Source organism: Protopterus annectens, chromosome 2.part0 (assembly GCF_019279795.1).
Source record: "Protopterus annectens isolate FY-2018-M chromosome 2.part0, PAN1.0, whole genome shotgun sequence".
Taxonomy (NCBI): domain Eukaryota; kingdom Metazoa; phylum Chordata; order Ceratodontiformes; family Protopteridae; genus Protopterus; species Protopterus annectens.
In genome coordinates this window covers 1,864,399,948-1,864,415,705 of record NC_056728.1, presented here as the reverse complement: position 1 = coordinate 1,864,415,705, position 15,758 = coordinate 1,864,399,948, and the positions used below count along the sequence as shown (strand labels likewise).

Genomic DNA, 15,758 nt, shown 5'->3' with positions numbered 1-15,758 from the left:
GCAATAAAGCCAGAGCAGTTGAGGAAACTAAAGGTAGTGGAGATGAAGTATCTGAGATGGGTGTTATGAAACACACTGCAGGGCAGATGAAGGAATGAGGGCATAAGAGCAGAAGCCAAAGTAGCTCCAATTGCAGAAAAGTTCAAAGAGAATAGATTATGGTGGTTCAGGCATATATGAAGAATAACAGAAGATAATCTGGTGAAGAAGATTTGGGACAGATGAAAAGGGTGGATGTGGATGGATTATACGAGAGAAGACCAGCGACAGTCAGACATGATTGTTGAAGAGGATTATACGAGAGAAGACCAGTGACAGTCAGACATGATTGTTGAAGAGGATTATACGAGAGAAGACCAGCGACAGTCTGACATGATTGTTGAAGAAGGTAGGAGAGTGGCATTGAATAGAGAGAGGTGGTGACAGTTGGCATCTCACCACAAACCCATCTAGAAAATGGGAGAAAGGGGGTTGAGGATGATGGTGATGATGATGACTGTAAGTGACTAATGCATCCAAAAATATAATTTACAGTTCTGGATAATTTGACATTATTGTCACAATATAATGTCTGAAAAAAAAAACACTTTTTCTTCCATCTTAATCCAGTTTCTGTTGACATAATACAATTGTTAATTATATTTTGTGCCTTTAAGTCTGGATCATCACTGAAAAATATCATTGGACAAGCCTACTTATCTAGTGAAAACAGAAAGAATGAATTAATAGATAAACAAAGAGACAAGCAAGTATATAAATAAATCAAAAATTAACTAACTAATTAACTAACTCACTAACTAACTAACTAAATAAATAAAATGCAACAGTACTTGTATAATCAGTGAACACATTAATTGTGATCCTCCAGCACTGTAAGACATTTGACACAAACTAAATTAGAAAATTTCTGGCATGGAATTCTGTGGCATGTTTGATTTTTGAGACAGCTCGCCATTAACTATTGCCCTGTGCATCTGGCCATTCAGCCAGTTTCCTATTACCTGTGTCACTATTTGTAACTACACATACATCCTGTAATTCCCCTACCTGTCTTTAGTAAGGCATACTTTTAAAGGCCTTATTGAACTCATGATGCAGCACATCTACTCTAGTGATGATCCAGAACATCTGGTTGAGACAGTAACATCTCTACGTCATTTTGCCATGTTGTACCCATATGAAATAAAGTCACTCCATTAACATTTGCTGCAGTATCTGTTCTACAACAGTTTTCTAGTATAGAAATAATGCTAAGAGGTTGATAATTGTTCTGCTTCATTTCAAAGCCACTGTTCTACAAAGGAAGTATTGCTGCCATCCTCCATATATGTTGTAGTGCTGTGATCTCTGAGGAGAGACCATACAGATTAGTCAGTGGTTCTGCAACATACTGCTGGTTGTTTTAACAACCAGTATGTATTTTGTTAACGAATGTCAACCCAAAGTCATAGCTTTAAAGGTTTATGGACAATTACTTGGCATGCTATTCAGAAGACCATTGAGGAGTTCATCACAATCTCCCAATCACCCCTGAGTACAATCTGATTAAGTGATTTATTTAGACTCATACAGTTTGCAAGTGGATGTTGAGGGAATCAAATCTAGGACCTAGAATTAAGATTATTCACATCTTATAGACTTAGCCATCTGAGATAAACTGTCAAGCATGTCAGGATGAGTTGCTATTGAAGGAATCAAACCCAGAACTATGGGTGAAGCCCATTAATATCTCACAGTTGTAGTTTATTTGAGTTAAACTGTCAGACAAGTCAGACTGAGTCTCTTGAGTTTTGTCTCTGCTTTGTCCGTAGCCACTTCCACTGTTTCCATCTGCCCTCAACCACATCAACTCTATACTCTCATTCTAGTACATGCCTTCTCACCTGTCTGCATACGCCAGGATCAATAAGTATTTCTGACTGATCCCTATCATTCTTACACTTTTCTCTTACTCTTCATTAACACAGTGTCTTAAAGCATGTGAAAAAATGTTCTCTACCCTCATCCTCTTTCTTAAACCTGTGGTCAATACCAGAATATATAAAAGGCATGGCAGACTTGGCAGCTACTAAAATAAACAATATTCAATAATAAATCCTTGAAAAAGCATCTTTGCTATAGATCACAATGCAGTAGTAAACCATCTCTATCCAGTAGAATAGGCACGTTTGCCTGTAGGTCTTATTCAGCCTGTAAGTACATTTTGACATGTCCCACTTACTTACACCCATATGCAAAGTTTAAAAATGAGCTCAATTTTTATGTGAACTGCAAGAACTCTAATATTGTTTATTTTAGTAGCTGCCAAGTCTGCCATGCCTTTTATATTGGCTAAAAAAATAGGTCCGTGAAAGATAGAATCCTTGAACACTACAGAGGCATTATACACAAGAAATGTACACATGCATTGGCACAACATTGCATGCAACATGGCGTTGACCACAGGTTTAAGTTTTTGGTCCTTCAGACTTTAGAAGAGGGCTTAAGGGGAGGTGACCTAATTAAATGGACTGAGGCAGCAGAACAGCAATGGATTTTATTCTTTAATGCAGACAGACCTCCAGGTCTCAATGGTACATCTACTCTAAAACCCTTTCTTAAGGCACGTCCACTCAAACACTGAGATATATAATTTGTCTCTTTTTGACATTTTTACTGTTTTATTACACTGTTATTTAGATGCACTTAGTTTGCTTATATTTTTGTATATATATTTTAATGTAAATTGTTTTATTCTGCTTTTTATCACTGATTGGTTGAATGTTATTTAAATTGAAATGTGTTTTAACTATCCAACAGTCTGAAGAAGTGATGTGATAATAGCAAAAGTGCTTACTTTTAATATTTTTTGTGTCATTAAACTTTTTTTAGCCTAGTTATGTTGGTTTGGTACTTATTTTTATTCTGCTTATCCTTTGCTTTTTGTCTGCACCTTTTTCCAGTCATGTTTATTTTTACCGTGCATTAACAATGACTGTTATCTAGTTGTATACTTAGATTTATTAAAATATAGAAATATTCCTTTACAGTATGTATGTCAGTCACCAGCTCAGCTGTTGATGGGTTATATCATAGACCAAAAGGGTAACTCATATTACTAGGCTGCTGGGCTATAACTCCTCCATTTGTAGTTATTACAAGGCTTTTATAGTTTTATTTTAAATTTAAAATACATTTGCTTTTCCACATTTCATATCCTTGGAACTCATAGAGGTCACAGGTCCTACTTTACATGCATGGGGGTTGACTATTTGTTAAAACAAAAAGAAATCTGTGCTGGGCTGATTTTTAAAACAGTTCAGCATTTATGATTAATCCCTTGTAGATAATCAGGCAATGAAGTCTTATGATACCTTCTGATGTTATATTAGGGAAGTATAAACAACACTTCTGAGGAAGCTGGGTAGGTTACTAAATGAAACAGAAAGCAGCCATCCCATCAGATGAGAGCACAGGAATAAAAGTTGTGCTTTTAAAAATGAATTAATATTTTAAAATCTGTTTGTTTAATGCTGACAAGCCAGCCTGTGAATATGCCCACCTATGAGAAATGGCCTGCAGTATCATTTTGTGTGTGTTTATTTGCTTGTCTTAGAAGTCTCATCCTTTCTAAACAGCAGTGACACAATTTACCCCTTATATAAATATTCATTTTGATAGCATTTAATGGCTCCTGCAGTTTTTTAAACTGAAAATAAATTATGGTGTCTTGGAAAGACAGATTAAAAAAAATGGTTGCAAAATAACAAATTCTAATGCAAAGTCACTTTAAAAGCATATATTTGTGCAGAAGAAGTTTTGTGTATATATACACATACAAGTTGTTCACTTGGCTGCATTTTAGATGTACCCTGCAATCAGTAAGTACAGTATTACAAAGTGTAAGCAAGAAATGTCAGGATGTCATTAATTTAGTAGTAAAAAAACTCATATCTAAATGGTTAAAAGTTATTAATTTATCTGGGAAAGTACAGCTAATTGTAACAAAATATATTGAAGTATACATAAAACAAGGACCCTTTTCTTTTAAGAAACAAAAAAAATTTAAACAACAACTATGCTATAAGGAAATTAATGGTATTAAAAAAACTAATATGTACTTGTAAATATGGTTCATTTCCTTGCTTAAACTGTGTGAATTGTAAGTACAGAGAGAGAAAGATGTAATATTTAAACATCCAGTTACTTCACAACTTTTTGAACTAAAGTACTTTGCTACATGCACTACAAAAATGTAGTTTAGTTAGCTACCTGCTCTGCATGTACAGTGTTTTATATAGAAAAGTGCAGCAAGAGACTAAAAGAATAACAGAACATATGTCTGATATTAAAAGGAATATGCAAACTAATGCTTTGGCAGACTGTTGTTTGGATAATGGTAATAAACATAAATTTGGCTTCAGGGTAGTTCAGATAATCTATCCAAATAAAAGAGGATGTGGCAACAGTAATAAATTAGATATAGCTGAGTACAAGGAGATACTTAGACTGAATGCAGACAAAGCCTCAGGATTAAATGCAGCAATTAGTATAAAACCAATATTAAAAGAGAAACAAATGAGACTTTAATAAAATGTTATTTATAATGTTTGCATATAGCTTATGAATTTTATGTATGTCTTAGGAACATAAAATTGAGAGTTAAATTTAATTAGATTTAGACGCTTGTTAATGTATGTGTATCTTCTATTGGCTGTGTTTTTGAACTAGATTATAAATTGTATTAATTTATTTAGAGTTTTATATCACACAGAGGAAGGGTGTTTACTGCACCCAAAGCTTTGTGGATTTTATTGTGCTTACATGGATTAAACTTTCATTTTTCCCAATATCATTGGTCTGTTTTTTCCATTTTATACTTTGTCTTGCTGTTGATCAGTATTTACTTGATAAATCATTATTTTTTCTGACTTACTAAGACTAACAAGCTTAGCTGCAAAAATGCTGTTGCTAAACTAAACAAAAAACTTTGTACCCTGATCAAATCAACCAAAGCCAGATATGAGGTAAAATAGCCACACAGGTGAAGGATAATAACAAAACCTTTTTTTAATTATGTTAAAATTTCAGGAACAATTCTCAGCCATGTGCATTGTTAATAGCAAATGATATTGGACATCCAGATCAAAATGACATAGCCAATCTTCTAGTGGACAAATTCCATTCACATTTTACCCCCTTCTCATCTCCAGTATTCACAGATCACATATCCACACCAACACCCCTCTCAAAACTCTCAGAACAAGTTCTCAAGGCACTATATAAGATCAAGAACATTCCATCTATAAGGCCAAATGCCACACCAGGCTGCATATTGATCAGCCTGAAACATGATTTGTCTGATCCTTTACAGAAGCTATTTAAACCTCACAAAGGCCTTTAAAGCATATATCATAGAGAAGCTCTCCCATGTAAATGTCAGTCCCTATGTAACTCATTGGATAGAAAATTGGTTCACAAATGAAACCCAGAAAATTATGTTGGGCAGCTGTACCTCCTCCAAAAGTCTTGATACTAGCAGTGTGCTCCAGGGTTCAGTCCTTAGACCATTCCTCTTTGGTATTTACTTCTCAGAGGTTAAAGCTAATGTTAAGGGTTTGTGGTTTATTACTCCTGTCCTTTGTGGATAGGAGAACATGTAAATGTACCAATATATCCTTATTCAGTCCATCTCCTGGGTATTTGTAAGGAAAATAGAAGGGCTAAAAACTACCATGAAAATATGAGGCTAGGCTTTTTAAGAACATCACAGCTGAATAGCCTAATAAGATCGTTATCATATAAAAGTTTTTTTTTTGTTATTTTGTGTTTGACTGACTGTGACTGGGCAGTGAAACTTTTAGTTTTTGCCTGTCTCTTTGTCTCATTAATTTGTGTCATATTGTTGCAGTCTATTATGAATGTAGGTAAGTACTGCAAGTGGACTTTTTATTTTACTTATACAATGCGTAAACCCACTTGATTGGCTTAAAACTCAATGCTGTTTTATTATTAACTGGCTTATTTGATTTGGTGTTGCATTACTGTGATTTGCTATATAAACTTTGTCAAATCTCTCTCTGAGTTAAGTTGTATTACAGCTGGTATGTGCTTCAGAGATAAGGTCTTTACTGATGTCGACCAACCTCTGACTTGGTCTTTTGCATTCAGTTTATCATGCTGAAAATGAAACAGAAAACAGAAATAATGAGAAAGCATTTAAAACTGTATATTAAGGTTATGAGCTACTAATGAACTTTGTGCTAGATCTGTGTGTGTGTGTGAGCTCAAACTGTAATAATTCATAGTAAATTATATTGACTCAGAGAGCTCAGTGTTTCACAGAGATGTAGTGAACTTAAACTGAGATAATAAAGGAAGAGGTGTGGGTGTGTGGTGGGGAGTTGTTAGTTTAGCTTTCATGTGCTGTTATGAGGTCGAAATGGATGAGCATTTCATTTAAACTCACCACTATTGCAGCCCTCTGTTGCTGTTCTCCACAGAAAATCACTGATGGTATGATTTTTATTTCTGTCTGTGAGGTCTTTTCCCCTTCTCTTATGTTGGTGTGACCATGGAGTTTATATATATATATATATATATATATATATATATATATATATATATATATATATATATATATATATATATATATATACATATATTCAGGGGTGTCTGTGGCACTTCTCATATCTGTGGGAGCAGGGGGGCTTGCTCCTTGAAAATAAATACTTTTTTAAGTGAGTTTCATTGAGTTGAAGTTTTGATCAGTTGTTTTCATTCAATTGAAACTTCATTGACTTTTAACTCAACACGATGTAGGGGAAAATATACAATACATGTGTTTAAATAATGTGTTCTCATCTAAGTAGCTTTTTGCAACCAGGCCATCCACATTTGTGTTAAAAAGTGTAGGGTTTTATCATGGTATTATAGTGGAAACTATTCTACCATGTCACAAGTCTGAAACAAAATCTCCTTCTCCAACTAGCTTGTGTATGTATTCTGAAAAAAGCCTACTGCTAGAAGACTAGTCAATGTGTGCAGTAGTGTATGACCAATTATTTATTTAAAACTGCAATCCCCTTTCTCTAAAATAACACCATTCCAATCTGGATAGTCCCATCCATTAATTTGCTTCAAACAGCCCTCACACACACTTTCTATTTACCAACCACTACTCATGACAACCTCTACTTCCTTACTTCAGCCTGACAAAAATAACTTCTATTAAAGAAAGACTGAAACAAAAGCAATTGTGATGATCAAAGAACAATATAACAATCCTCTTTGCAAAGCAGAAGTTGGGTAGAGCAAAATTCTACAGAAAAGAAACCAGTAAGCATGGTTGTAAAGAAATGTGACAAATCCAGCACTTTTGTTATTCATATTAAAGATAGAATATGGCTGAGAAGAAATTAGACACATCTGGTCAAATGAAATATGAACATAAACACTGAGTGGAAGCTGTATCCAGCCAAGAGGTAGAAAGAGTAGTGTCCCAACAGACATTCGCAGAGGCAGCAGTGGATCAGGAACAAATTGTTCATCTAAGACCAGAAAATCCTGACTGTCTGTATAAAGAGAAATATCTATTGCAGTTCCTAGCGTAACAGCATTAGAAGTGTAGCCCACGGTATATCCCAAATACTCCAGGTAAGGAAGATTGTTACATTGTTTCATGGTTTCATAGTTTAGTTGTTAACTGTCTTTAGGTGTTATTGGCCAAATCAGCACACTGATTCCAGAAATGATATACTGAATGTAAGAGTGACAACCCAAGAGCCTAGGGCATCTGAACAGCTTTAGTGAATTATTACTTCATAAATCATTTGGGGGCTTATTCCAATAATGTGCAAGGGCCACTGAAATACATTTGTGTCCCTTAAATGTGTAAAACTTTAAGATTTTATTAATGAAATCAGTAGCACAAAGCTGTCAACTTTCTGAATCCCAGTTAAAACTTAAATTCATCATTTCTTAGGGCTTTATGTGTTAAAAGTATCTTAGCCCTTACATGTTGATATGAGATAGAAAACATGAAAAAGTATATCGATCTGTAATGATCAGACATACTGTTAGAATTTGATTATTAAACTGTATTTTATTTTATTTATTTTATTTTTATTTTATTTTACATTTGTTGACCGGGCTAGTCTGGCTGGATACATGTCCATTTTCAGCAGAGGCACTATATACTAAGTACATTACATAAAAAATTTACTACTCTAAGATATAGCTAAATCAGAAATTACAAAAACAAAAAGAATGAAAGATAATTTAAAAGAGAAACAAGTTTACAATATGCAGTTCATTAAATATCCACAATTGTACAAAAATGTACATACTTAAATCTCAACAGTAAAAGGAACAGAACTGAATAGGGTAGAGATGAAAAGAGTGGAGGAGAAACAGAGTAAGAGAAGATGGTTAGTCAGGTGTCTTGCAGGAACAAAGCCAATGATTTTGGAAGTACTGTTTAATTTTCTGTTTGAAAAGTGGCAGGGATGTAGTCAGAGTTATGTCACTAGGTAAGAGATTCCAACTTCTACCTATTGTGTTAGTGAATAGAGAATCACCTGCTGTGTTGTTTGCCTTTATAGATTTTGTCATGAGGAGTTGAGATTGTTGTAAGGGATTAGAAGTTGAGAGAGTATTGGGGTGTTGTCAGGTAGGTGTAATATGTTGTGGGCAATAGTGAGTTGAGGAATTATAAGGTAGTTTTGAAATTCAAGCCAGCCTAGTTGTTTTAGGTTTATACAATGGTGGGTCCTAAAGGGGTTACTAGTGGGCTATGTTGTTATAGCAAGTTGCAAGTTTGTTAAGATTAATTTTCTTAAGGTTTGTATAAATAGAGAGTTGATAAAAGATGAGATTGTGCAATTTTGGTTCTTGTTGCTGGGGTTAGAAAAGGTTTGATGCAATATAGGGATCCTATTTTTCTGTTAACTAACTTGATGTTGTTGTTAATGTGCTGATCGAAGGAGAGATTATTGTCAATGGTTATTCCTAAAAGTTTTGTAGTAGGATCAGGTGAGATGATAGTACCATTATTTGAGGAAATGGTAAAGTTTAAAGGGGGGGACCGAGTGGTGGGGAGAAGAGGAGGAGTTTTGTTTTTTTTGGCATTTAGAAGGAGAAACCGTCTAGAAAACCATGTTTCTACAGTATTAAAGGTATTTTGGGTCAGTGAGATCAGTTCTGTAGAGGATGGTGCCGAGCAGATAAGGATTGAATCATCTATGCAGGTTGCTTGTGGGATTGCAGTCTGAAGATCGTTAATAAAGAGGGAGAACAGAAGTGGACCAAGAATGGAGCCCTGGGGAACTCCGATGGAAATGGGAAAGAGTGATGAGATATGGTTTTCCCATATTACTGCTTGTTGTCTGTTGTTAAGATAAGATTTAAACCAATTAATGGCGAATTTATCACAAGAGAGAGATTCAAGAATGTTGATTAAGAGAGAGTGGTTGACCATGTCGAAAGCTTTAGAGAGATCAATGAAAAGAGCAGAAGAGAGAGTATTGTTGTTTCAATTTTTGTTGATAGTATCTACAAAGGAAATATTTTGATTAATATGTGGCTATCGTATCAATAAAGCATTTCAACTCTGTACATGAAACAAAGGAATTGAAAAGTGCTGAAACACTGAAACAACTTTCCATTTAAAAATATCAGTTTAAATAATGTCTTTTGTAAAGTTACAACTGGCAAAATTGCAGTATTGAAAGGTATAGTAGCATTTGCTGTCAGATATCTATGTACTGCTATACCACCTCAAGGTAAAAAGGGGACTCTACATTTTTAAAGAGGAAAATGTAACATATGTACATATCTGTATGATACTTTATGGTTCTTGTCTCCATCAGAGTTAGGAATGTATTTTGCATCACTGCACAGTCACAAATTCATGATGATGGAACTGGCTGCATGTACTTGGCCTTTGCCTTGTTACATGGGTCATCATGCATATTCAAATGCTTCAATAAGGGAGCAGTGCTGCTATAAAAAGCATTGATTAATACATTACAGAATTAAAGAACATAGTCAAACATTCTGAGTTTGGTGAATTACATGATTTGTTAACATCAGGTGGAGTTGTGTGTGTTATCTGAAATTATCAAGTAAGAGGCAGATTGCTGCAATGTTAATTATTTACAGTACATAATAAATATGTGCAGAGTGACATTATACATTATACGGTCACAAAATAATTAGCAGAAGAGAGTTATAAATATACAATGATGAATGTAAAAAAAGTAAACAAAGTTTACAAAAACAGTAAAATAATCAGAAAAAAATAGTACAAGATGCATTGATAAGCTATGCATGCAATGTTATGTAAACATGAGAAAATGAAATATTTTGCACTGTTAGCTACATATTATTAAAATTTATGTAATTATAATTATGAGCCTTTTTTGTTTTGTAACTATCAGACTTTGTGAAAAAGAACTCCCTTGAACTCGTCTTTTTTGCATGTTAGTAAGGTTGGAGCTTTGCCTTCATACCCTCTATCACTATATACACCTACTCTGAGGTTACATCATGTTACTGAAAAGGGCAAACAAAGGATTTTACAAAAGGAACAAAAAAAAAACTTTCAGAACTGTTGGCATTCACAAAATGAATGCTTACAATTGTATGTGGTAGCCATGATAGTTAAGTAAAAGTTGTGCAAATGAGATCATTTCTCAGAACTGTGCAAATGTATGAAACAGCTACTTTGTACAAAAATAACGTGCATGATAGAATCATGGAAATGATTTATTTGTGATATCTATTTAAATATTTAAACATTAAGATTAAACAGAAGTGAGATGCATTCCATTTGCAAGTTGTTTTCTTATTCAAGCCATCAGGTGCTCTTATTCAATCAGAAATTGCTTACTTGTGAATTTGCATAAAAATACAAGAATCAGTTCCACTTCACACAGCTGGAATAGAAAATTATTTTATATGGAGTCATTTGAGCTGGCAGAAGATTGGAATGTTGAAAAATTTTGACATACATGTAAATGGTAATTAGCTTCATAATTATGATGATTTATCCACTAGTCTGGAATTTTTACTCGGTGTTCATCACATTCAGCTTGACCCTGCCATTTTTCTAGTTCTGCATGCTTCAAAGAAAGTTTCAGAAGCACTGAAAAGTTAATCTAGAAGGGATTTGAAGAGAATGGAGGGCATGGGTGTGATTGAAAAGTAGATTGCTTTTACTGACTGGGTGAATGATATACTCAATGTCATTAAACCTGACAGGATTCACATAAGCATGGAAATGCAAGATCTGAGTAATGTTATAAAGAAGCTACACTATTTATATTATACGATAGAAGTTGTTACTGTCATGCCATGTATTTTATGCACTAAAAGCTGATGAGATTTTGGTAATTCAGTCTAGATGTGGAAAGTTCCAAGGTGCATTTGTTGAATTTACTTATAGGGCTTCCGGATATTGGCAAAGGCTCTTGCCACCCCCATAGTGCCTTTTTTAGACAAGGCTCAAATTCTAAACCTACCACCCTAGAACACAAAAAGGAAAAACTAAGGTAATGCTGCTCAATGCCAGAAGTCTCAATCTCAAGTTCCTTCTCAGTATGGAGAACATCGATGTCTGTGCTGTGACAGAAACCTGGTTCAAGGCTCCTGAGAGCACCCCAGCACTATCAGGTTTCACCTCATATCATGCGTTCCAGCCCCAAAATCTGGACAACACGGGGGTGTCCATATTCATAAAGGACACCCACACCTCAAGGTTGGTGGCAACGCACGATGCATCGGAGACCATCCAGGTGCAATTAACCATAGGCAAGACTGCTCTGCAATTTGTAGCATGTTACAGGCCACCCTCTCAAACTCAGGAACCTCACACGGCCTTCCTGAAAACACTGGAGGGGATAAATGTATCTCCAAACACCATCATACTAGGTGACTTCAACTACCCTAATATAGACTGGGAACACTACTCAAGCCCAAACTCTCTAGCCCAAAGGTTCCTGGAATTAATAAACTCAAATGCCATGGAACAACTAGTCACCATCCCCACAAGAGGAGAAAACATACTTGATCTCATCATCACAAACATGGGTTCACAATGTTCAACACTGGAAGTATACCCCTCACTGGTGAGATCAGATCATAAACTAATCTCGCTGGAGGTCCTCATCCCGCCCCAACCTGAAATAAAAAGACCACAGTGAAAAACTTCTCAAAAGCCGACTTCACACTTCTAAAAACTAGTGTGGTCTCCTTTAAGGCCCCTGAGCCAGTGGTAAACATTACTCAAACCGCTGAATCACTTACAAACGCCTTCTACCAGCACCTACAGGACTGCATGGATCAGGCAATCCCAAACAAAACTAAGACTCTTTGTACCAAAGGCAAGCGTCCAGTCTGGTGGACCCCAGCCATAAACAAGCTCTACAACAAAAGGAGGAAGTTACTACAAGATAGAGCAAAATCCTTGAAAGGTAAGACACCTTTGATCATTATAAGTAAAACTAAGAGCTCTCATAAAATCATCCAAGGCTAATTTTGAGAGAAAAATCGCCAAGGACACAAAAGACAATCATAAAGCCTTTTTTAGCTATGTTAGAAACCTAGGAGGAAACTCCCAGATATGCTCAGAATTAGTCCAAAATGATGTGAAGATTACTGAACCTACACACATTGCCAACATACTGGCTGACAGGTTCAGTGCAAACTTCTCCCCATCCCCCCAAAGGAGAGATATCTATACCAGAGGATTGTATCCCCAAACATCTCCAACGCCCAGGTGAGAACTGCTCTCTCCAAGGCAAAAACACAGCATCCATGGGACCGGATGGTGTCCCCGGCTGTGTGCTCCACGAACTCAATGAGGAATTAAACCCAGAGTTAGGACAGCTGTTTAATCTTAGCATCACCTCAGGATACGCACTCCAAGGAGTGGCGACGCCGCTGTGGTCCCACTTCACAAGGGCAGTGCCTCCCATTAGCTTAACAAGCCTTATCTACAAAGCCATGGAGAGGATCATAATGGAACTCATAAATAAAGACATAGGGAACTTGCAGACTTTGGATCCAACCCAGTTTGGCTTTGTCAAAGGCAGATCATGCCTTTTAAACTTGGTTGACTTTTTAAACAGTCACCAAGGCCATTGATGAGGGAAAGGCAGTCCATACAGCCTACCTCGACCTGGCAAAGGCCTTGACACAATACCCACTCAGGTATCATCGAAAACTCATCAGCTTGAATGTAAACCCATACATCACAAGATGGGTTGCAAACTGGCTAAGTGACAGAACCCACAGGGTCAGAGTTGCTGGAGCCATGTCAGACTCAAAGCCTGTCACAAGTGGTGTACCACAGGGCTCAGTCCTGGGTCCACTCTTGTTCGGCATCTACTTTTCTGAAGTACAAGCAAACACAGGAGGGTTATGGCTGACAAAGTTTGCAGATGACTGCAAACTGGGCACCATAGTAACACTTCTGACACAGATATCCTTCAGAAGGGCCTCACAGAAACGGATAACTGGTGCCAGAGCCATGGCCTAAAGTTAAACGCCAAGAAATGCATAGTCATACCCTTTGGTAAAAACAAGGTTAAGCTACCATATAGGTGGCAATCCACTGAGCACAGAAGAAGTCATCAGGGACCTGGGGACCCAGGTTGACACTAGCCTTCGTTTGACACTCATGTTGCTAAAGTAGTCAGGAAAACCTTCTACATTGCCCACCTGATCATGAAGGGATTCACATCTAGATCAAGGGAGGTCATCGTCCCTGTACTCATCACTCATTAGACCTATGATTGAGTACAATGCCCCATTCGGAATGTATCTGACCCGACACCTGCAGCAGCTGGAAAGGCCCCAAAAGTTCCTCACCAAGAGGATAAAGGGTCTCAAAAATATGTCTTATGCTGCCCGACTGAAAGAACTCCAGCTCTATTCAGTCTCATACCGCTTGCTCAGAGGTGACCTGTGCCTGACATATAAGGCCATGTCAAACCCAGATTTGATGAATATGCTTCACCTCAAAAATCTAGATCCCTCAGAACCACAAGGGCGGAGACTTAAACCTTGACACGGTTATTAATAGGACGTGCTGGAGGGACAGATTCATCACCCAGAGACTCCCTATGCTGTGGAACAAAATCCTGGTACATGTGAGGCAGAGCACCTCGCTGGCCTTGTTCAAGAGGAATCTTGACCAATGGATGGGTGATCGCAGATATACCCCAGGGATTACTTCAGTGTCACTGCTTGACAGAGGCACAGCAAAATAATAGGCATAGTTTTATTCAAACTAAAGGGGTGGCGAAAGCCACATATCTATGGGCTAGGCTTATAAATGCCCTAGGGCAGATAGCCTAGTATGAACCTATGAACCTATTTCTATCTGGTATTCATTATGTAACTGAAGTGTTTTGAAGTACTGTTGCATGGCTAATTTAAAGGCTTTAAGGTATTTTCACATCATTGATGATATACTTGCTTGTGGTGTGACCAGAAAAGAACAGGCCAGAAGGCTGATTTATTAACTTAATAGACTGACACTAGTATTCATAAACATAGCGCACATATTCATACCATCATCATGCACTCTGTGTTTACTGCACTGCCCGGGACAGCCATGATTCTAGACATCAATCACTATAGTCACTTATTATTAGTTTACTGAATGGTGCATAGGAGCACATAGTACCCCTGGAGGGCAGCAGTGTGTAGCATGATATTGTTACTTAGTGTAGTGATATAAAGCACTTTAGATAAAGTAGCTTTTGCTTTAGCAAGTAGATATGTGTAGCTCGTTGATAAAGTATACTGTGCCATTAGTAACTGGTTTACATTGCTGTGCTGTGGTCTGCTGTTGTGCCTGTCACTGATTCATAAAAATCTCACAGTTTTTAGGCATGAATGGTGACCATGGGTGACTGTCATATTATGGTTATTAGGAGATCTGGTGTTGTGAGAGCTCCCATTGGTAATAGCTCAGTAGCATCACTCTGTAGTTGTGGGACAAGGTATCATGTGGTCACAGACCTGCAGCATAGGCAACTCTGTTGTCTGTAAAGATTTTCCTACTGTGCAACAAGGATGTTATTTTATTATTTATCTATTTTATTTTGTAATGGACCAGCCCAATAAGTGCCACTCTCATTCACAAATGATGTAACCCTTAAGAGTCCTGCAATCTTTGTAAAAAGAGCCTCCAAGAGTTCTCCTTGAAGAACTGCAGAGTAGGTTGTGCTCCCCAGGCATTTTCACTCAGCACTTTCCTTAAGAGAGGTGAGCAGGTATTGCCTTATCCCTCTTATTTCTTCCAATACCTACAGTTTATGGACCTCTAACTTAAGTGAGGTAATCTGAGTTGTAGTCAAAGCTTTATTCATCTATGCCACTGAGTTGGTGATATTTACAATATTTCTGCATATGTTGCAATATTGACTGTGGCCTACTCTGAATCTGTCTGAAATTAATGTCCCTTTAGGGAAATTAATGGAGCAAAATGTGATACGGCACTTCAGTGAAGAACAAGAAAAATGTTTTGAATTGCTGACTTGGTTAGTTTCAAGACCACCTACAGATGATGTGAATAAAATAGTAACATCACAAGCAGATAGCAAAGAGATACTGGAGTAGTGAAACTAGTTGCCTTTGTCTCAGGAGCTTTTATTGATTGGCAGAAAATATATGCTGAGATTGAAAAGGAACTACTTATAATAAAGTATGGGTTTGATATGTTTCATCTGTATATTCATAGATAAGATACTCACATAGAGAATGACCAT

The 15,758-nt window shown here is 36.7% G+C and overlaps 1 protein-coding gene across 1 annotated transcript in view; it reads left to right on the top strand.

The window, feature by feature from the left end:
- Positions 1-15,758, top strand: part of LOC122792898 (claudin-16-like) — a 73,249-nt gene that overhangs the window by 51,471 nt on the left and 6,020 nt on the right. The gene's annotated exons all lie outside the window — the stretch shown is intronic.